Source organism: Argiope bruennichi, chromosome X2, assembly GCF_947563725.1.
Source record: "Argiope bruennichi chromosome X2, qqArgBrue1.1, whole genome shotgun sequence".
Taxonomy (NCBI): domain Eukaryota; kingdom Metazoa; phylum Arthropoda; class Arachnida; order Araneae; family Araneidae; genus Argiope; species Argiope bruennichi.
Genome location: NC_079163.1, coordinates 27,243,059 through 27,267,826, shown reverse-complemented (window position 1 = coordinate 27,267,826; position 24,768 = coordinate 27,243,059). Strand labels below are relative to the sequence as shown.

The following is a 24,768-nucleotide window of genomic DNA, read 5'->3' as shown; positions in this document are numbered from 1 at the left end:
AAAACATAAATATATCATTATGATGCGTCTTAGAAAAAAAAATTGTTCGTATTAAATATCCATTATGTAGTTATTCTTTTTATTTTAATATTAAGTTGAAAACGAAGATCGAAAGAAGAAACGAAGAAAAAACGAAGACGAAAGCTTTCATAAAAAAACATTGAGGCACGTTATTATGAAAGAAAATATTCTTTAAGAATTCAAAAACTTTTTTCCATCGAATTAAATGTATGGGAGTGATTCGGCATCGAATGCTGCAGTCATTGAAAATATAAAAAATGTGAGTAGAATGCCGATTAAAATGTTCACTTTTTATCTTGATAACAAAACAATCTTAAATTATTTTTTAATTCAAAAATATTATTTTGAAATCAAGTTGAGATTACGAGAGTAGAATTTCGCATTTTTTAAAAATAAAACGAAGAGTTCGGCACAAAACTTCAGTAAATAGAAATACTTTGAATTTTTATGAAATATGTATCTATCCTGAAGTTCAGCCAGATTACATAACTGTAGAGAAATTGACAGATTAATTATTTAGTGTCAAATACTGTACAGCAATTAAATAATTAATGATTTAATAACTCAAACTAAATCAACTTGACAGAGCTATGCTCTGCTAATAATTCATTTTCAAGCTCGATTCTAATATTACAGGGGAAAAAAAATGTCTGATTCAAACATTCAGCGAATTAAATTCATTTCAGCTTCACAAAGAAGCAAAAACATCCAATTAATAAATAATCTGTTTTTCAAGGCGCGCAATTTTTCATCAGATCAAACATGTGTTTGCTTATTTATAATTTCTATACATGACACATTTATTATAAATAAAATTAATTCCCCTTTATTCTCATTCAATTTATTTATAGCAATTCCAAACAAGTTATTAGCTATTTCAAAATGCTATTCAATTTTTTACTGATTGTTAAGATTGTTGGGTGAATAGATGTATGACCTTCAAACTAATATATATAAAGTCCGACTTCACATTCGGTCTAATTTTATCATAATTCCTCACACAAACATGATTCTTTTTTGGCTATATATCTGTATTTTCTGATCAAAAAATATTTTCAAATATTTATGACTCGAATGTCACTGTGAAATACAATGTACGCTTGCGGAATTCTAATAGTGATTTGAATTTGGGAATCTTCGACGTAACTCATTATATCAAAATATTAAATTAAGAGAAAAAAAATCTTCATTATTTGTTAAGAAGTTTTATTTTATTTCTGAAAAATAAAAGTTGAAGTTTTTTATCCTTAAATGCAACTTTACAACTTTATTCAACAATTTTGCGCCCCCTGGTAATGGCGTCCAAAGCAACTCTTTGCCTGCTCAAATTTAATCACGCCACTGGACCCCAGTTACTCCATAGTAACTTGGGGGTAATTGGGAACATATTAGGGTAATTATGAATCTTACAATAACGAAGACTGGTTAGTTAATAAATTAATTTGGAAAAAATGGCATTTTTTAATCTGCCCTACCGAACATAATTATGCACTGACATAAATTATTGACTTATTTCTCTTCTCATAAAAATATTTTAAATCGAAGAAAACAATAACTATTGCAAAATTCATTTCCACTTACCCTAACTGGTTCTAAATAATTCGAATTATTTTTTTTTCTGAATTTGTGGTATATACTTATAAATAATAACAATATAGTAGAATAGAGTAATTTTATTGATTGTACACGAAACGATAATTTGAAATGTAAAATAAATTCATTTGAAGAGAGATTCGGTCTTATCAATTAGTCTAGATAAGATCTTGGTGTTATCTTCTAGTCTTGAAAATGAACCAAATCTTCTTGTAACAGGGCTTCACGATGAAGTTTTGCCTTATTAAAAGAAGAAATTTTAAAGGAATTTCAGCTATTTGTTTCTTTGATTTGAGATTCTTGCTTTGAAATATAAAAGTCTTTTCATCAAAATCACCCATTTTTTAATATTATATTCTATATCAAATAAAATTTATTAATTCAAAATTTCGGACTTAATCGAATTTAAATGTTTTTGTACTATCATGTTTTATTTATTGGTTGCTGTCAAATAAATACTAGGAACTTTCTTGAAAAATTTATTTTTATCTATTGATCTTTAATGACTTTTTAAAAATGTATATCATACATTTGTACAGAGGAAGTATTTATTATTGTAATTAGTAAAGTAGTAGTAGACTGAAATCATTTATATCATCAGTTCCGGTGTTGGATGAATTTGTTGTTAAAGGAAAAATAGTTTCTGGGGTTCCATTCTTATGGCAGTGCTTATTTTCTTGAGCTCATGATTGAGGACCAAGTTGACTGATGAACCAAAGGAAGAAAGAGAAAGAGCAAAACAAAAACCCGGAAGAAAGTTTCTCCATCTTCGAAGGCAAAAAAAAAAAGCGTTTATCAAGTTTTCTGGTTTTTCATTTATTTTCTCCAAAGTGCGAAATGAATTCCAACGCTCAAACCTTCTGCCGCCAACACAAACATCCGATAGCGAGACTTACATAAGATGAGCCTTATTCCCAAGTGTTTGTAAACGGCTTGAGTTGTACGTCTTAGCTTATCTGATATACATCATATGATAATCGGTAAAGAAATAAGTTCATTTTTACTGGACGATGTTTCGAAATATTGATTTGAATGTGAACACACAAGCCATTAAAATCAAAACAATTATGAATTTGAGAGGTAGGCAAATAATAGTTTCTTGTAAGCTTATGCTTGACCAAAATATTCCAAAAAGAAAACATACATTATCTTAATCAGTACCATTGTAACTAAGTCTTTAAAAAAACAGTTTTTTGACAGTTGAGGAAGCACATTAACATGTAGCTAGGTAGGAAATAAACTTTTATTTACTAAGCTATTACTTATCAACTTATGCAATTTAGTTGCAGAGATACATTTACATAAAGCTAAAATTAACAAATACCGTATGACGAATTCGGCTTTATGATTTAACATTGGAGATATATTTACCAGTTTACTGTTTCGACCTCTTCGGAAAATGTGTATCTAAATTGTCATAAACATATATATATTATATAAATATAATACATTATAAATTATATATATTATAATTAAATAATTATTATATAAATATAATAATTATCATCGAATAAACTCGCCATAACGCAAAATGTTGTACTTTTTCCATGACGAGTATACTCATCAAAAACAGTTAAATGGTTAATAAATAATCTGCAAAGTGTGGAAATCCAAATCATTAAACAGATTTTCTTCAAATTTTGTTCGCGAATCCTGTTAATACTAGCGAAGATTTTAAAGAAGGTTTCATGCCAGTTAATGAAAGAGTTATTTTTTATGAATTAAAATATATGTTCCATATATAGGAAAGATAGGATATATATAGAAATATATAGAAAAGATAATTTTCCATATATAGAAAAGATAATTTTCCATATATAGAAAAGATAATTTTCCATATAGAGAAAAGATAATTTTCCATATAGAGAATAGATAATTTTATCATTAATACTGCTATTCTTTATGAAAGAATATATAATAGATGTTTTATGTACTTTGAATGTTTACCTAAATTTTGGATCATTCTTTGAAAATTATTGAACCAAAAAACTTAAGGATAAAAATTAACTATCAGTATTTTTTCTTATATTTTTTTTTAATATAATCGCTTGGAACAGACTGTAATTTTTGAATAAGCTAAGAGTTTAAAAATAATTTTATGCAATTGTTATTGTCATTTTAATTAAAAATGGAGAAGAATAGAGGTATTGAGATTTTGAGTATTTTAATATTTTATATAAAATATTTTTGCATTAAAATATTATTTAAATATTATTCATAATTAATGGGTGAATAAATTTGTATTAATAATAATACTGTATTAATAGCTAATTTTATAGTAAAATAAATTCTAAACTTACGATTTACACCGTCTTTACCTGCTTTTAAGCATTCCTTTGAGTGCTAATATTAAACATGGAAATATCCAGATAATGCCAGACATATCAACTGGTATAAAATAATCTTTAAAGCAATTTAAGTCGTATTTATTGTCATTCTTAACAGGCATAAAAGAATGGATATTAAAATATTTTATGAATGATTAATTATCGAAAAATTTGCAAGATATGTGTAATAGTCAAAACGCTTGAAACCATGTTATACATTCAATCTTACATTTATATATTATAAAAAAAATTATTACTCTGAATATTTATGAATATATTAAAAGTATTTTTTATTAAATTCTGTCATAAGTAATTGAATCCATTAGGAAAATTTTAAAAAATTCATTAAATTAATAAAAAAAATTTGTTTTTTTGTTTTTCTATTATCTGTCTGTCGATAATTTCTTCATTTTGCTGCTCTTGTTTGGAATGAACTCAAAAGGTTAAGAAATTAAAATATTCCCTCCTATTATAAATAATAAATTGAAGTTCACTATGTACGAATTCATCAAATATTCGTAAATTCAGAAATAACATGAACACTGAATTTTTAAAGAAGTATGCAGTATATTTTTTACTGTATACTGCAAATGATATAAAGACAAATTCTTCCAAAAATTAAAATGTGAGTCACATAAGAGATATTGGAGTTCCATGGCAATGATCTTTTTGTTTCAAATTCTGAAAGAAAAAAAAATTAAAAGATTCCATCTCAATTTGATGAAAAGTCAATTTTAAGAAATTTTTCTTTTAATTATCTTCAATTATTATTCAGATTTCTTACTTCCTTTCCTATGATAGGGTCACGGTAAAAATTTTCTCACGGAAATGAAGCTGTAAATTTTTTTATTCGTATCGAAAAGAGGTTGTGAGTAGAAAGAAATTAAGAAACTGTGCTCTAAACCAAATCTATTGTAAATTACATACATTAGCCAAAGTTTATAAATTTGTTTGCTAGCTTTCTAGCGCAAATTTATTATCGTCATTCGAAAATGCGACGGACGTCCTACTTCTCTTCTGCTTAATATTCATATTATGCGCTAGCTAAATAAGTTTCAATCCTAGTTCATGGTGAACATTATACAGCATTGTCACGACTGGGAGCTTCTGGTCGCCTTTTTCAAGGTTGAAACTCAGATTACTCAGCTGGGAAAAATGAATTCGCTTTGTTTAAAATTATCTTTGTAACCATTAACTCCATAAATATAAAATAGGAGCTAAATTATATGCATCGTATTGGGTGGTTTATTTGAACGACCAGATGAAACAGGTTTAAGAGATACCGTCTAGTAGGCGATAGCCTTTATTTAAACAACATGTGATTTTTTTTTTTTTAAGTTTCTGTCTAAACTATACTGTTTTCTTCGGAGTTCCCCCCTCCCTTAATGTTATACCGGAAACGTTTACTTTTTTTCCAAATTGTGCCGTTTCCTTTTTTCTTCATTTGGCGGTGTTGGTTGTTTGACAACAAAGATTTGGTTGTTATGTTTATAGAAAACTAATATAACTACTTCATTTTTTTTTTTACCTATTGTATAACAGGAGGGATGACTTGTGATTAGTAGATTATTTTTCACTTTTATTTTCACAATTTTTTTTTAATTTAATAATGAAACGTCAATACCTTTTATTCTAATAATTCAGATACATTTTATTTTAGTATAAACAAATAATTAGAATAAGATAAATTGAAAAGCAACAATTCTAAGGTGAAAAAAATAAATTAAATTAATAAATGAAGGAGTAAGCGCAGAAAAAAGTGTTTTTAAAAATGCCAGTAATATTTTAATTTTGTACAATAGTTTGTTAATATATTTCAAGCTAATAATTTAAATAGAATTTGAAAATATGTGATATTGTATTGAGTTTAATCAAAACAAAGTGATGACATTTTTTATTTGACATTTCCGATACATTAGAATCAAATAAGGCATTTTTCCACAATTCTTATAGTGAAGTTATAACTATTTGTATTAGTTAAACATCAGTTTTGCAACCATGATGACTATGTTCTTAAAATAAATATAAATAAACACCAAGTGGTTGCCAAACTTTTTTGAATTGCAATGTCTTTGTTAAATTAAAATTTTTCGACGGCGTCAAATGCAAAACTTCAAGCTCTTTTTTGCAAAGAAGTCAATAACTTTTGCATAGATTAAATAAAATATGTTTTAGGTCAATTAAAAATTTATTGAAAATATTTAATATATAAAATAATCACTGGATGAGTCTGATAATACGATATATCTTTTCAAATCCTGAAATTAAAATATAAACAGCTATCCTCATCTCCTATTCCACATTGACTCACATAATAAACTTTGATTTGTATAATAGCAATTACCGAGAGTTCAGCCTCATACAAATAAATTATAGCAAATGGAAAAAAAAATTCAGAGTTTTAGTATTTTTGAAAATTATAAAATATCTCTCTATGTTCCTGTGAAAAAATTGTAATTTTTTTTTTTGTAGTACATAATAATGTTGTACTATGTCCTACAAAAGTTGTACCGAGTATTAATGATGCCAAAGAGTTTTTATAACGTTTCAGAAATTAATTTCAGGAATTTTACGAAGTTAATTGCTCAGAATTTCTTATTTAAAATCCCATTGCCCGGCAATACCATTTATTAATGATTTCTCATAAAATTTTCTACTCTGATTATGTAGTAAATCATCGATTTGATTATATTATAAAGCATTTGTTTTCATTTTGTATTAAAGCATATTTTTAGGCCGCAAAGGCATAAATATAAAAGCCTCTACTATGATCTACGAATTAAAATAAAATATTAATAAAAATATTAATAATTGTAATTCAGTTTATTTCAATTTATATTTAAAATTACAATAATTAATTTTTGAACGTTTTTGGTTCTTATAAGTTTTACCTATGTTTTTCAATAAGAATTATTCTTTTTCTAAGTAATTTTTCTGCTGTGGATCAACTGCCATTTTTCATTCCCATTACAGCTTTGGAACTAACTGAATAAACCATTTGTTACCAATCATGTGATACTTTGTATCAACCGTAATGAATAATGACTGCTGATCAGAATCAGCAGAGAACCTAATTGCGATTTTCCTTCAATGCTTTTTTATATCTCACGAATACAATTTCAATCGCATTATCTTATACTAAATGAAATATTAAAAAAGAGCCTAAGATATAACTTCCTGCGTTATCAGTGACGGGTTTAGACATTTTGTGGTCTTAGGTTGGGCATTCTAAGAGGCCGATTTCTAATAATCTGGCGAGTTCGGATTCACGTTTCAACACATTTTTAACTTAGTGTCATGTTAATGATTTCTTCCAGATTAATTATTTTTCATTTATTTAATTTGTGAGACAATTATATATGTACTAATTTCTATTTAAGCAGACATAGGGTTTGTAAATACTGTAATAAATAAATGGTTGTAAAATAAATTGTACTTATACTTAATAAAGTGTTAATATTATTTATTTTTCATAATTCAATGGATTTTTATATTTAATAAACTTATTTATTTGTCAACTAGTTTAATAACGTCTTAGTAATCGATCTGCATTCGATCTTAAACAGCTGCCTTACTGACATTCGACAATGAGTATGATGTGGGATATATTTAATAAACATATTTTGTCCGATATACAGTCTTGTCGTTTTATATCTATGAATGTAATTTATGAATAACGCTTCAATTTAAACGAAATTACTGTACATAGTACATGTGTATACAACATTTGAACAAAACCAAAAGTGTTCTCACGTTTCTCCTACACTTCAGATGTTAAAAAAAAAAATCCATGACCTAGAGTTAAGGTCTCGGCTTCCAGATACTTTCAGATACCCCCATTGTGCTACAGATTAGTCGATTAGCTCGCGAAATCTACATCGCCCACAAATACAACGTTAAGGATCAAACATCTTCCAGTATCCATGACATGGAAACTCGGAGAAACGTTTTTCTTGCTCATATGTCGTCCTCATCAGCTGATAGCAGTTCAAAAGTGCGTGCCCATCCCCCCCCCCTTGCCAAAAAAAGATTTCGTTTTGATTTTCAAAACGAATTGTTTATATAACGAAATGAAGCCAGGTATAATCACGTGAGTTAAAACTAAGGCCAGAAAAAAAATTTGTATGCAACCAAATGACATGCAACCAAATACCTCCTATTTACCTGTATAAAGAAAACATAATAGATTTCAGCTTTTTTTTTTGTCATAAAATTTAATCCAGAAATTGTTGAACCATATCTTAATCAAGTCAAGTTTTTTTTTTTTTTTTTTTTTTTTTACCTATATTTTTCAAATTTATTCAGCTTAACATTAAAAAAAAAGCCTGGAAAATGACTCCCGGTGCTTATTTATTTCTGCATATTTCATATTTTTTGGCTAACTTTTAAACCCGTTCAACAATAGACTACATGTGATTTAGAATAGCTAATACTTTTCTATATGTTATGCTGTGATTGGCTCTTTTAGTTTTTTATTAGCTGTTTAGTTTAAACTTAACAGCTAACACCCCTCCTCACATACACACACACACACACACATAAATGCATACATATGTGACAATACGTTTATCAAAACAGTTCCAGACAGGAAAATGCAAAAGCAACTCTAATGACCATGTTTGTAATTTTTGGTGCATGAAGCATCCCCTAAGAATGCATTATAAATGATTTTTCAAAATTTATTCCAATTTTAATGTATTACTTTGAAAAAGTATGGTTACATTGAGTATTTCTCTATTTTAAAAGTTATCACAAATAAAATACTGTACCCTCGTTTAGTATTTAAAAGCCACCCACAGCAAAATATGCGAAATTTTAAAATAACAGCTTAAATTAGTAGGAATTTTATGACAACATACAACAGTTATATATCGCATACAATAGTTTGAGAGCAGATGTAGCTATCCTTCGCAAGTATTTTACGTCATTAAAATGTTTTAGCAAATTTAACATTTTGATATTACAGTAAAGATATGCTATAGAAACAAAACGTAATAAGAAAACCGGTTTTCGGATTCAGTAAAACTTTCGAAAATCAAGTCGGACAAACTCGAATTCTACTAAGAATTGTAAACACTACATATTATCCCCTTTTGAATAATATACCGGTCTGGGTTTTGTTTACGGAAAGAACCCAAGGTCGCCCGTATAATAAAGGGAAGAGCATGATATTTCTTTCAAAATATAACATTCTATTAACAAACCATCTGCTTAATAAATACGAGAAAGTAGGTAAAAGGTGATTCTTGTAAACCAGATTTCACTGTCAGCTGTGTCTGCACTGATAAGAGCGATAACTGCAGAAAATGCATTCAAGAATGCCAAGAGCAGAGGTAACGTTTTCATCAGCTGTAGTATTTATCGATCTCTCTTTCTAATCCGCACATCACGTGCTAAATTGTAAACAAACTCGGATTGCGGTTGGAGTCCGCTTACTTGCTGACAAGCAAAAAAATTATCTTTTGGAAGATTTAAAGATTAAAAAAAGAAAGAAAAAAAGTTTTTGAATTTCACCGCAATAACGAATATTTTGAAAGCAAATTTTTTCAAGCTTTTATTTAAGATATACAAATTTTGAGTGACTCATGATCAGTATAATTTGAGATCTCGTGTTAGATGCTTAAATCATATTAATTAAAATGAGCGTTGTTTAAACTCTGATGCAAGACTGAATTCGTTTAGAAATTCATTTTTGCAATGAATTATAGCTGTTGTTAGTCATTGCTGAAGTTCGTAATTTCTAGGCTGAAATCTGACGAGTAACATAGCTATAATCGTATCTATTCGACTTTATAATACAAATAAATATTCTTTTTTTTTCTTTTTTCTTTTTCTTTTTTTTTTTTTTTTTTTTTTGTGACCGTTTTGTGTTTGCAAATTAGGTGTTTTTTTGTTTGTTTTTTTTAAATTTACAAAATATTGTGATTGCAGAGGTAAAATTTTGAAAATGGTCAAAGAAAACTATGTAATGTATGTCGATATAATATGTGTACATGAAAATTTTAAATAAAAAAAAAAATTCTGTTTTGGCTGAAATCACACCATTAATTTCAAATAAATAAAATCTTCTGACAGCGAAAGCAAATATTACTTAAACATTTATTAATTAATAAACAATAACTAATATTTTATTGTTAACAAACATTAATTAACATTTTTAAAAATTTTATTTCTATTGATTTTTTTTTCTCTTTTGAAATAATTTAAATTATTTAATTTATGATTTAAAATTTTATTTTATATACATTTTGCAGATATAAGCAGATTAGAATAAAAATACAAAATGGCCCAGTTTGGATAACCCAGTATCACTCCAGTTAGTTTAAAATTAGACGCATGAAGGAAAATTCTAATTTATTATATGATACGGAAAATTGGCAAAATTTCACTGCAACCATTAAGCAACTGTGCGTAGTAACCACGGAAATTGGTCTTTAATTTCAGGTATTTTCAGTATTAGAAATTATTCATTATCCTCAATATTAATAACTTCATTTCTTTTCAAGCATTTTTATTTAAATTGACTTATTTTATACTAGCCGCCTTTGGCGACCAGCCGGTTCGCCAATCTTAATGTTCGTTAAAATTTTAATAATTAAATATGTTATGCAATTTCTACTTTAATAGCTTCTTCATCAAAATATTTTAAAACTTCAAATTTTGATTATCATATAATTCATTCATAATATTATAAAGGCCTTCAGTCATAACGTAATATGTATCTCTCTCATTTTCTGTTAGCACCCGTAGAATTTATGCTTTAAATTAAAGTGGAAAGAATTTATCTTCAATTAATATAATAATATTTTTTACTGAAACAAAGCATTTTTTTATAATCTGATTACTGAAAATAGAGTCACTCAGCGTTTAAACTTTATGGGCACTAAAGAATATCTTTTTTAATTTATGTAATATCTCAAGAGTTGGTCAACAAAATTTTCTTAGATTCATTATGAGCAGATCGATTCATTAACAATGTTTAAATTTAAATGCATCAAACACTAAGAAAATAAAACGAATCGTTTAAAATAAACGGTTGAAAACGGTAGAATTTATGCTTTAAATTAAAGTGGAAAGAATATATCTTCAATTAATATAATAGTATTTTTTACTGAAACAAAGCATTTTTTTATAATCTGATTACTGAAAATAGAGCCACTCAGCGTTTAAACTTTATGGGCACTAAAGAATATCTTTTTTAATTTATGTAATATCTCAAGAGTTGGTCAACAAAATTTTCTTAGATTCATTATGAGCAGATCGATTCATTAACAATGTTTAAATTTAAATGCATCAAACACTAAGAAAATAAAACGAATCGTTTAAAATAAACGGTTGAAAACAGGTTTTTAAAAAAACTACTTAAAAAACGATGTACTTAAAACTATAAGCATATACAAAAAATATATAACTAACATAAATACAATTTACTTACAAAAGCATGCAACTAACCTAAAAATAATTTAAATCATCCATTGATAACGTTGTCATGGCAACAATCAGAACAGAATGCGCATGCGTGAATTTTCTTCGCCGGTTACGTAACGCAAATACGTGATTTTTTCTACGCCAGTTGGGGTAACGCTATGCGGATTAGAAATTTTTAATTTCCTTTATTATGTTTTATTTTAATTCAAAAGTACTTCAGAATGAATCCGAAAGATTGATTCATTAACAATGTTTAATTTTAAATGCATCAAACATTAAGAAAATAAACAGAACCGATTGAAATAATCCGCCGAAAAATTTTAACCCTAGCCTCATTACTGTTGGGAGAAAAAAAAAACTGAAGCCTTTCTCGTTTGGCGCTGGGGATAATGGAAGATTTTTTTGGCGGAAAAGTTGGCGGTGGGGAAAATGGAAGATTTTTTTGGCGGGGAAGTTAGTTTTTAATTAATAATTAAAATTCTAATTAAAAATTCGAAAAAAGAAACCCCAGGTGCACATTCCCAACCTCCAAGGTATACATGTACCAAATTTGGTAGCTGTATGTCAAACGCTCTGGCCTGTAGAGCGCCAACACACACACACACACACACACACACACATTGAGCTTTATTATAAGTATAGATTTGCAAAGATGGAGTTCTGTAATCCATTTTTCATTCACTTCCTGATGAGCTAGATTATTTAAAGATTGTATACTTGTGTATTCTCGATAACTTTGACACTGTTTTAATATTTTTAGAACTTAATTATCAGTTAATCATTAAATAATAAAAATTTTGGTTCCATTCCCACGGTGCCATCTGGTATGAGTTTGAGAAATAATGAGTTTATGAATTAAATAGCAGAAAATAATTAAAACAATCAGTTTTTTCTGTTTAGTACACCAAAGGAGTGGGTTTGAAAAAAATTTAACTGAATTTATTATTATCTTTTTGTGGCATTTATAAAATTATTTATAATTTCTGTGACTCAAAACTTACTGAAATTCTATTTTAATTTCTAAGTACAGAATTTAAAAATCTGGTTCCTCTAAATTCATCTCTACGCATTTTTTTTTATTCTGCTAGTGTATTTTGTCTTTCAGAAAAATGTCAAAATTGGAATTTAATTGAAATTTAAATTCCAAATTTATCTTCAAGAATTCCTTGCAAAAATGTATATAGCCTCAAGGATATAGGAAATAATTTAAAATGTCTCGACCATTTTTATTCGTCTCTAAAGGCAACAGAAGGTCGAAAGGAAATGGATACAACTCATTTTACTATTTATTAAATTTATTCCGTAGACATTTCTTGAGGATCTGCCAGCACTGTCTATTATGAAGCTGCAGGCGTAATTTCCAGTCTTAGGAAAATAGTATAAAGGCCGGAAACGGATACCATCCAGTCGACATCCCTTGTTTAAAGTGGAAAATTATTTCTCTTCTATGGAAATTGTTCTGTATAAAAAGAACAAGAAATGGTCAGAAATCCGCCAAGACTTATTTGATTATGAATGGGTGTAGATTATAATTAATAAATTTTGGCATGAATTCTCATTTTATAATATATGTTAAATCGTTAAATATTTCTTAAAAAGAAATATCTCATTGCACTTCAATAAGTAGTAGTAAGGTAAGTAGTAGTAGTAGTAAGCAGTAGTTTCAATAAGTAGTAGTATAAGTAGTCCAAGTATTCACATCTTTCGATTTTGGTTTTAAATAAAAAAAAACATTTTTACATATGAAATTTCATTACAGGTAGGTATTTCTCAGACTGCATAGCGGAAATAGAGAATACTAGCCGCCTTTAGCGAACAATTTATTCTCCCAGATTATTGTCTTTTAAGGTTGTTAAATATGCATATCGAATGCAATTAAAAGAACATTTCAACTTGTTATTAGGTATGACTAAAAAACATGACTTCAAGCGAATCAGATTATATGATCACTTGAAAATCATGAAAAAAATCATTATCTGATTCACTTGAAATTAAATTAAATGAACTGAAATGAAATTAACTTGAAATTAAATATAATATGTACAAATTAAAAAGTGTACATATTACAAAATAAAAGCGGAAGTGAAAATCCTATTTCGTAGTTAAAAATTGATAAAAACATGCGATTGAATGCTTTGATGGATAAGTTGGAATTCCATCAAACAATTTCAAAGCATTGTTACATATAGTGTATTAAATCAAATTAAAAATAATTTTAAAGTAAAAAAAATTGTAAGAAAATGAAATTCATATCATTAAAAATTTAATTTCTTAAAGTAACACAAACATTATTTTTGAACGTTAATATTTTTGGAAAATATGGACACCAATTTCCGAAGGCAAATTAACGGTTATTTATCTGATGACTGTTAAGCCACATTTTGTGCTTGTAGAAACGTTCTGTTTGAAGCCTATTTCCTGGGTTTTTTTTTCTATCATCGTTCCTCTGATTGAATATACTTTTTGGTGACACGGCCAGCCATTTCCCGAACATTTGTAGCAATATTTTGCAGCTTCATTAATTATCAAAGTGGATTCAAGGCAGCTGTAAAAACATTCGATGAAATTGAAATTCGTATGATGGTTTGTTTACATTTGACTGTTCTATTCGAAAATAAGTAAAAAGATCAAATTCTGTACCCTATACGTTAGCATTTTATATAGAGAGATTGATCTTTTGATACAGTTATCATTAAAATTTCTTTCTCAGTATTCAACTTAATTAAGTCGCTAACTTCCTTTTCACAATGTTAAATTATAATAATTACCACTTTGGAATTAAATTATATCTTAAAATATCCTTGTTAGATGGTTTTTTTCTAAGATTACTCTGGTTTCACATTCTTAAAATAGATGGTGTATATAATTTATGTACTTATGGCGAAATCGTATGTACAGGACATTAATTAGATTTAAAAATGAAATTTAATAATTTTATTCAATAGAAAATCCTGAGATTCAGCGATGTAGGTTTTCTACTGAACATTTAAAAAACACACTATGGAACAGTTTCTTAAAAAATTTACAACTATGGAAAAAGTTACTTCTTTTTTTTTTTTTTTTTTTGAACTCCTTAACTTCAGTCACAAAAGAAATTGAAATCATTTTTAATTTTTTTTAATGAAAAAGTGTTTTTCATTTTTAACTAAGTAAGAATAAACAGCCGAATTATGCATTAAGAAGCTGAAAATGTATAAATATTTTTTTTTAATGAATCATGTGAAAAATACTATCAATTCAAATAATAAAATCAAAACTATGTACATATAACGCTGGAACAGTACCAAAAAAATAATTGATATGAAAATACAATCAGTATATTATTTATTGAATAAAATTTAAGTACAAAATCTGTTCTCCACCTATTTTGCAATGTTTTTTAGAAAAACGTAAATAACCCTCAGCATTAAAAAAAAAAAAAAAAAAAAAAAAAAAAAAACTTGCTAGAATAGTCTATTTTCTTTGCTTTCTAATTCCTCCATTAAAGGAAGTAATCGGGCATCCGCACAAATATGCTTTTACCCTGCGTGGGCTATTTGTTATATAACGATGCTTCAATTTCTGACATTTCGATCAGAGTCAGGAACGAAGTCGCCTTCACTGTCGCTAATGAAAATAGCGAAGATTAATCGATAAGTATGCTTTCCCAGAACCTTGTCTTCCGCGTGTTCCAAACCTGTTCTTATCCTTCTGATGAATGGCATCATTACTTTTAGTTTCTTTTTGTTGTTGCTCCCGCTTTTCCTGTAAACAAAAAGCGAAGCAAAGTGTGTTCCGATTTCGCCACCGACCCCATTGATCATGACGGACCGATCTCTTGGTGGACAGCAACTGACGCCGAAGCATTTAGCTGGGACGCCTTGGGTTTCAAACGCTACGAAATCGTTTTCCTGATACAATGTTTAGTAAATAATCTCATTTGATGTTTAAAGGAAGGAAGGCTCCATTTTAGAAGTCGAAGCATCATCTACTTGAACGTTTCCATCGAAAAAGTAACTAGGTTATTAAAGTACTCCGCCAAGGAAACCTGTTATGCATATAAATCTGAGGGCTAAAGCGATGGAGTATTCATTTTTCCGCAGTCGTTAACATCAGTTTTATTTTAGATGTATGTTATATCACTTTTGCTTACATACTTTTCCTCTACTCAACTGGATGTGTAGCATTCTTCCTACTTGTTCCCTTAAAATTTTAATCATTTTTTTCTGCTAAGTGAAAGAGTCTACCGGTTTTTTTTTTTTTTTTTTTTTTTTTTTTTTTTTTGGTAACAGAGATATGTGAGAGATTTATTTGAAAACTAAAATGAGCAATAAAAATAAAAATAGCTACTTGAATTGAATTTAAATCCTTTGAAAATAAAGATTAAAACACTTGCCTTCTAATAATAATCAAAAGTAAAGTAGTAAATTTCTTAGTAAAAATTTTATTTCCGTTAAAATTCTCACCACAAAAAAAATCAAGATTCCTTCTTCTTAAAAATAATGTACGTCGAATTGAAATATTCATTGAAGTAGAATAAATTCCTTTAGAATCAAAATCACGCACTTAAAAAATATGTAGCTTCCTGTTAAACATCAAAAAATTCAATTTGCCCTAGAGACAGAATCTCAGCATCGAAGCTGAGAATTAAAAAAATAATAATAAACTGGTTTAATACGAAGCATTTATATTTTCAACAGATGTTATTGAAACTTAATATAAAAAGTAAAAAAAGTTAGAATTCGTTTTAGAAAAAATGCTGATAAATACGAAAATAATAATAATAATAATAATAAAACATTCAAAATTAATTTTAAAAAAAGTGAATGAATTTTTTTCAGAATTGTAAATATGAAAAAAAGGATATACGGTTCCTATTCAGGGAAAAAGTCTTCAGACACTGATTTAAAAAAAAAATGTAATAGAAAAATTAACAGACAGATTTTCTTTAGAATCTTAATTTATTTTTATGTGAAACTAATATTTTATTGAATTATATTTTACTAACTATGTAATTACATTTTATGCTAATCAGATTTTCCTAAATTTTTAAAATCATATTGTATAATTTTTAAAAATTTATAAGGGATCCTGATCAGCCTGTACCTAATGAAAAACTATGCACAAGATAAGCTTTGTTAATAGTAAAAATGTATTGGACGTAGTTTTCTTTAGAGGTTGAATAATTAAGTACTTGTGTAGCTAGCTTTTTACTAATTTTTAAACCTAAAAATACAAACGAACTTTTTAATTTCGCTTATTTTAGGGTACTTCTTCAATAGATCTTTGATTTTTCACAGTTTTGGTTTCAAAAATCCCATAAAAATTAACTAGAAAAAGGTGTTTCTAAAAATTTTATTTTGTGAGACAGTTATGTCATAACAAGCGAAACACCCTTTGTTTTCTTTAGCTAACACGTAATGCGCATGTGCAAAATACCTGTGAAATTATACTCCATGAAACTTCTTTTTTCTAAATATGAAAGTCACGTAGTTTTTATAACGCTTTGGTTGACTTAGCTCATTACTTTAACCACATATTTTTGTTGCAGCATATATTAACTATTTTTGATGAGTATACTCGTCATGGAAAAAGTGCAACATTTTGACATTTTGCGTCATGACGACTTTATTCAATGACATTATATTTATATAATAATTGTTTAATTATTATATATATATATATATATATATATATATATATATATATATATAAACACCGTTTTTTCCTTTCTTTTGTTCATAAATCAAAAGCAATTGATCGTGTTAAAAATCTTTTTTATAATAATTATATTTTATATTTTTCTATTTCAAAAAGATGAACAATATTTTTCACTTCAAAAGGTACCATTGACCTCAGAGATGTTTCTTTCCTGATAATTCTTTTCCATTTCTATCTTTCTTTCTTCTCATCCCCACCTTCTTTCTCTTTCTTTCTCTCTTTCTTCTTTTTATATACAATTTTAAATTTATAACTATTTTTTTTACTCTTTTTCCCTTGTTATTTAATTCTTATTTTCAAGATGAAAACTATTTAACCATTGTCAAATCTGTGCAGTGATTGAATGGTATTTGTTCGTCTGTGAAATGAAACGGAGGTAGAATTCCATCGCAGAACGTTTCGATCATAACTTCCGTCCATTTTGAAAATAGTTTGATAAACGTCATGTCTGATAATAGATCCGATACAATATATACTAGTTTGGGGTCATCCCTCGGAATGACGCATACATTTCTATTATTAGTTTCAAATTTAGGAGAGACGTCTGCACTTACCAGATCTGTTTTCAACGTGTTTTGTACAAAGAAGACTTAAAACTTCGCATCGCACTTGAATTTTTTCTAGCTATTATAAAAAAAAAAAAATTTCGAATACAGAGAGTGCTGTTTTAAAAACTGGCTTAATACGGCTACTTTAATTATTATACTGGCTTAATATGGTTTCTTTAATTATCCTGCTGGCTTAATACGGTTTCTTTAATTATCCTACTGGCTTAATACGGTTTCTTTAATTATCCTGCTGGCGTTTTTTTTTTCATTCTAAATGAATGAGTGATTTCATTTTATGAACTATTTTGCCACAATCCAAGGATGAAATAAGTGTTAGAAGGTAAATAGGCAAAAAAGCCGTAATAAAAAGGTTATTAAATGACAAATGAATAAGAATAACTTTATGCAATTATATGCTATATTAAGATGATTTTTCTAGTAGAAAAATAAAAATAGTAAGCGGTCTAAGTGCCAAAAAATTCTTCGTTATACATCGTTCTTCACATTACAAATTATTGATAATTTGACATTTTAATGTGGTAAAAGTGGGAGGTACCAGATAACCAAGTTGTTAAAAACTGCATATAAAGAGATGACTAGTACGATGTTTTCTACAAAAGGATTAAGCAAGTTTCTTTTTGTTTGTTTGTTTTTTGCCATTTTCCAACAGTTTCGCTTTTGTATTGACACATTTACCACATTTATTTCTCAATTTTTTTTTCCAAGAAATATTGAGTAATTGTAGAAAAGGAAGTATTGCCCGAAGTAAGTATTATAAGTTAGAGTCCCCCGAATTGATATATTTAGATTAAACAACAAATATTTGGAGTTATAGACTCATAGTTAAAGAAGTTAAGTACTAATCTCTAAATATAGACGTTTGAAAAAAAAATTAACATGGATATACTTTACCTAAAGTTAATATGCATAACCAAACGTAATAAATAGGGAACTATAGAAATTTCCTTTTCGTTTTGAAATCTATTGAAAAAGATGAATTTAATAATGCTGCATTCAATGAATTAACGCATGGGCTTAATTATGGTACATTAAATAAGTTAACGCATAGATTCAATAATGATACATTCAATGAATTGGCATGCATTAATAATGCTACATTCAATGCTGATTCATTATTAAACACACGCATTCAATAATGCTACATTCAATGCTGATTCATTACTAAATGCATTCATTTAATAATGCTACATTCAATGAAATTGACATTATTAAATACGTGCGTTTTTCCAGTAAATAAAAGAACACCATTTTAGAGAAACAATGCAAACAAAATGAGATAAATATTTAAGTATAAAATTTTGTAATATCTAGTATCTAAAGAAAAAAAAATCAGAAAAAAAAAGAAAAAATTCAGATGAAAATAAATTACTTTTTAAATTGCAATGAAAAATAAGATACATTAGGAAATTTAACCAAAATATTTGATTAGTAATTTTTTTTAACATTCAGCCATTCACATTAGTTATATCAAGGAAATCATATGCTATTTATCTGTTAAAAAAGTTCGAAAGACGCTTTTTTCAAAAAAAACTTGTTTTTGTGACTGTATCCTGAAATAAATTTATTTTATTTTTTACTTTGTGCTATTCCTTTATAGGTAAAAGAAATGGATAAAAAAACAGCTTCTTAAAAATCTGTTTTTTAAGCATAAATTTTTTATTAATTTATTTTCTATTTTTCAATTTTTATTTAAAATTAATTAATATAAATGTCACAAGACCTTGAAGTTAAGATTTCTTAATCTCACAGTCTAACAGTAGCATCCATATGGAAGCAAAATTGTTCAAATTAATCGATTAAATTATACTTATGTTCTAAAATTATTAAAATCGTCACATGCAAGTGTACAAAATTTCAAAATTCCAGTAGATTAAAAAAGAAGAGAAAAATCAGTTGCAAAATTCTATCATTACAAACATGAAGCAAATCAAATTATATAAAAATGTTTGAAAATAGGATTGTTTGAGACATATTTTGAAAAATCCAAACTTACTGTTTAATTGATTCTTAAATTTTTACAAAGATATGCTAAATCGCTTTTAGAATTACATTATTAAGCAACAACATAAAGCGTAACCAATAAAGTGAACCTTTATATAATTACATACCGCTTTTTCATAATAATTTCAGTCACTTTGGCGGTTTATAAAAGTATTCAACATTAAAATTCGCTTTCCAAAAATAGATCCTTTTTAATTCAAACCCAGTGAAATTGAGTGAAATCCATTTCATTATTATTTCATTGTTCCGAAATTTCTACACATTAAGTTCATATGGGAAAAAATCTGCTCAAAACTACTAAAAGATTTTAGATTTAGTTATTGAAATACTAAAACTATTGTTAGATGAAATAGCAATTTTTTAAGTACAGAATATTCAAACGTGTTTTGGATTAATTTATTATTTTTTTTAATCTTATAATCTATGAAACGGAATTTTATTTTTCGAAGCTATATTATGGATTTTCACAAACGTATTCTATTTACAAAAATACCTTTACCGGTTATTTAGACAAAAATTCTTAGTTTTATATTTAATATTCGCAGCTTTCACTAATATATATATATATATATTTCACTGAGTTTTATGCTATATATTTAAACATAAGTTTACTATTTTTCGGTTTTATCGAATTCAAGCATTTTGAAATCTTTCGAAAATATTAGCGCATTCATGTTTAATCTTTTTTTTTTTTTTTACCGAATACAACAAGCATTTTGAAATCTTTGAAAATAGATCCATGAGCTCTACTAAATCATATCTAATATTTGTTTATTTGATTTAGCGAATACAGTCATTTTAAAACCTCTTAAAAACAGATCCAGGTGCTATGTGCGTTCAATCAACGTAAATCCTTAATGAGTTTTGTCTCTTTTCTAACTTGAGAAGTGAAATGTGAAGATTGGAACGTTTCCATCTCGATGCGGGAGATGACGTTTAAAGAAAGTGACACCACACGTGGGACATTTGAAAAGATTGTTCTAGTATTCGTCAGAAAGTCGTGTAAAAATAACCTACTGAATACGAACGAAATTTAAATTTTATGTGATAAATATTCGAGAACATTGACAACTTATTCTTTTGAATGTAGAACAATCATTCGAGGTTCATGTTTGGACTTCCATTGTTTCCTTCTACTTTGTTTAGTATACACTGCACAGCTTTGTAATTTTTGATGGCCCTCAAGTAATTTCATATAAATGAGAATAAAAATTCAAGAAACTGATTGAAAGTTTATGGATACATTTTTCAAAAATAAATAAAGCACAAATTTCTGTACGCACTTGTTCATCGGTATGTATATAAGTATTGTTTTAATTTCATATGCCAAGAAACTAATTGAAACAATTTTTTATTTCGATTTGGGTGATGCAATCTTACATTGTATATAAATAGTATACGTTTGCATATTATAGATAGATGTTTACGTGGGACTGCATTTGACAACTATTTATACCTACTCAAATACAGTGGCATATTCAAGTACAGTGGTAGCATAATGGTAAGGTACATTCGGTTTCTGGACCGGAGAGTTCCATATTCGACACAAGTATTACACTAAAAAAATCTGCCGTATACATGGGCATGGTACACGCTGGATTTGATATCATGTGGCCAACATCGTTCCGCTGGCGTGAATGCGGTAACCTGGAGAGAAGAACAACGACACAGATCCATTCCCTTCATTCAGTCATGGTTAAAAATTATTTAGTCCGTCTCAAAATAATTCTTGTATTGCCGTCTTAAAATAGTCCTTGTGTTGCTTGTTCATGCCGCTAATCACGTCTGCAACATTTTGTCGTTGTTGACTTGTCCAACAAAAAGTCCGATGTGTGTGCGCATCAGGCTTTATAGCTCTACCAGTGCGACTTGTATAGTAAAAGGGGGGGCTATTAAAAAATTCACCTCTTAATATATTATTTCCGAACCGACTATCCTATTTCTTATGAGATAACTTCCTTCCCTCTTACTTGAAATGGTCTGCCGGGTGGGGATATTCGTTTATGGCCATATCTTTGTCAAAATAAAGCTATATAATAATCATGAATCAAATGGATCACAGTACCAATCTGATTGAAAATCGGCCGCTGTTGACAACCTTCAAGCAAGCAACAGCGGATATTGACCGTACTGGAGAAGTTGTGCGTACATAAGGATCACTTGCTATAATTTTCTTGTATTGAATCCTCTATGTAAGCATCCTAATAAAAATATTTAGTTGAAATTTCAGGTGACGTTTAAATTTTTTTTTCAATAATTTAAGCGATATCATAGCTCATTTTTGTTTGCTTTTACTATAAATAAAAAAAAAAAAACTTCTGATATTTAATTCGTTGTTGCCCCTTTTAAAAATTTCAGATTATTTTTTAAATCCTAATTTATTTTTATATTTCTGAACTCTTCTATTTTTTAGGTGGGTTCAATATCAACCAGCGGCTTAAAATTCTTTCCAAGGAGATAGTTAAAGAGATTAACTATTGCAGTGACGGAACTGTTCATCGTGTGACTGAAAAGGTAAGAAATCGTCGTTATACATACTAGATTATCCGAATTCCTGTTTTTGCTTCTTTCTTTTAAAGGATCTTAACGTGCAATGAATACAAAAGATTTTCTCAGTTTGGCACACGAAATTTCTTTTCAGTGTCATAGTGTTCCAAAAGAAAAACTAAATTTTCCATACCAATAAAGAATGTAAAAATCTATATCATATCAGAAATAACAGTAATTTTAGTACCTGTGATGTATGATTTATAAGTCAATATATGTCCATAGTAAAGTGATATAACATTAGGAAAGTCTAGGTTTCAGGTAAATCCCGAAACGCATATTCCAGACCTTTATATATCTGGACAACTAGTTCACGTTTAGTTTTATATACATAATATTGCTAGCAACGTCGATTTGTGTCCCAGAACTTCCCCTTTATTATAAATTCCTAACTCCTGAATCTGGCTAAATAATAGTTAATCCTAACATTAGTCATGAAAAGCAAAATTATTAAGATAAAATATAGTCTCTGTTATATCAAAATGTCATGTTAAAATCTATACCTAGCAAAACATACACAATTTTTACTATAAGGATCATTTGGAACATAATGTATTTCTGAACGACATACAGCAATCACGTTTCACGCGTAACATTTGAGAGTAGATATAGCTAGCCTTTTCGGAAATAGGTTGCTAAATTTGTCAAATGAAATGGTTTTGCAAATTTAACAAACGACGTTTTGATATAATAGTATACATATTTTTATTTAAATTATTTGCAAACACTCGATTATCACTTCATTTTGTTTTCCATTACGTAAGAAGACAATTCAACAAACAGTCAAAATTTTGGCTAGTCCCTTTCATGCTGGCCTCTTTCTAGAATTTATAGTTTCTTTTCTTTCTTTCTTTCTTTCTTCCCTCCCCCCTTCCTTTTTTTTTTTTCCACGGGAGTGTGTTAATCTTAAAATCTCCGTGACTCCATTGCGGTAGAGTGAGGACTGGTTTTGGTGCCATAACCTGTTCCATGCTCCACTGGCTCTGCAGGGGATATACTAAGGGGACCCCACCGAGGCGGGGCTTTCGGTGACTAGCGTATAATTTGAAAAATTGCATCCAACTTCATTATACTTTCGGAATAGCTGCTATATTTCTTTCTTTCCTCCTCAGACATTTTTTCTTTTTGATGGCCCTGCAATTTCCCCTCCCCCTTCAAAACATTCCTGTCTGAGAAAAAGATAAGGTGTAGTCCCTGTCGCTAAGTTCTTAAGGGTACAAAGAATGATGAAAATGTGAAAAATCACCTAAAAATGTGATTTTTTTTTATTTTGAACTTTTATGAATAGTCAGATTGCGAGTAATCTTTTCAAAAAGAATTATTTTGATATCTTTATTCGTTTGCTCAATCTTTAAGTTTTTTTTATTGATATTAGAATACCACAGCCACATTTTTTTTTTTTTTTTTTTTTTTTTTTTTTTACATTTAGACAGCTGGAGTATGATACAATTTCATTTTTCTTCAAGTGTTGGATTTTTAAAATATTCTATTTGTATCATATTTTCAGCTACAATTCTGAAACTTTTCTGTTATGCTGTATAAGCATATGATGATATGATTTTGCACGAACCGATCATTTATGAATCTTAGAATTTTTTTTATTGGGAAACTCGAGCAATATTGCTTCAATAATTATTTTTAAAATTTCAAAAAATGTCAAATAATTCAAGCTTTGAAGTAAAAATTTCGGTTTCAATAAAGTGAACCGATCAAAATACTGTGTAATATTAAAGTATCTATCTAAAAAAATCTGAAAAAATAGATTTATGTTCTATTTTAATGCACATGGAACAATTTGAAATCTTATAACATTTTAAAACATTTTTTTTTTCATTTTTTACTGAAAAACCAATAATAAACCAATGAATTTTGGTGAAAATTTTTTACATCATTAGACTGATATAATTAAATTGCCTTGAAAGTTTCAAATTAATATCTCAGTAAAAGATATATTTTGCTTTCAACGTCCATTGTCTTGACGTCCTCGTCCTTAATGGCCTGACTTCTCAGACCTTAGCCTTACCTTGTACAAGCTGGAAGGCGGGGGGGGGGGGGGGGGTAAAACACTTATTTTCCAAAAGTATATTATGGCTGTCGGATATCAATATTTTGCTTTACAGTCTTTGAAATTAAAAAAATATATATATGATATATTTTTACTTATTGTCATTGTCTTGATAAACTACTATCTAACACTGAATTTTACATTTATCTCCCATGAATTCTTGCGAAAACAGATACGTAGTTTCAAATTTTACATTTAGTTCTACGTTAGACAGGCACATCAGAATTAAAAATAATTTTATAATCATTACTAAATTTCAGAGATATAAGCACTACCATTCGTTTGGCCAAATTTAGTGACATTTGCTGCACAAATTATGAATGTCATCAACATTGTTTCTCGCTGTCGTATTGATTTTGAAAACTGCTATAGCATAGCCAGTTCTTTCCATCTATTAGAGAATCGCCTATAACAATTTGCATTGCGAACAAAGAATCTTCTAGCATCAATGGAAGAAAGACAGTTTTCCATTTTGGAAAACTTTGTCTAAGCACCTTGTCCAAAATTATTTCAGAAC

At 28.1% G+C, this 24,768-nt stretch overlaps 1 protein-coding gene across 1 annotated transcript in view; it reads left to right on the top strand.

Annotated features, from left to right (window-relative positions):
- Positions 1 to 24,768, top strand: part of LOC129961096 (uncharacterized) — a 191,047-nt gene that overhangs the window by 21,006 nt on the left and 145,273 nt on the right. The window contains exon 2 of the mRNA XM_056074918.1: positions 22,053 to 22,153. The gene's annotated coding sequence lies outside the window, so the exon portion shown is untranslated. The remainder of the gene's footprint in view (positions 1 to 22,052; positions 22,154 to 24,768) is intronic.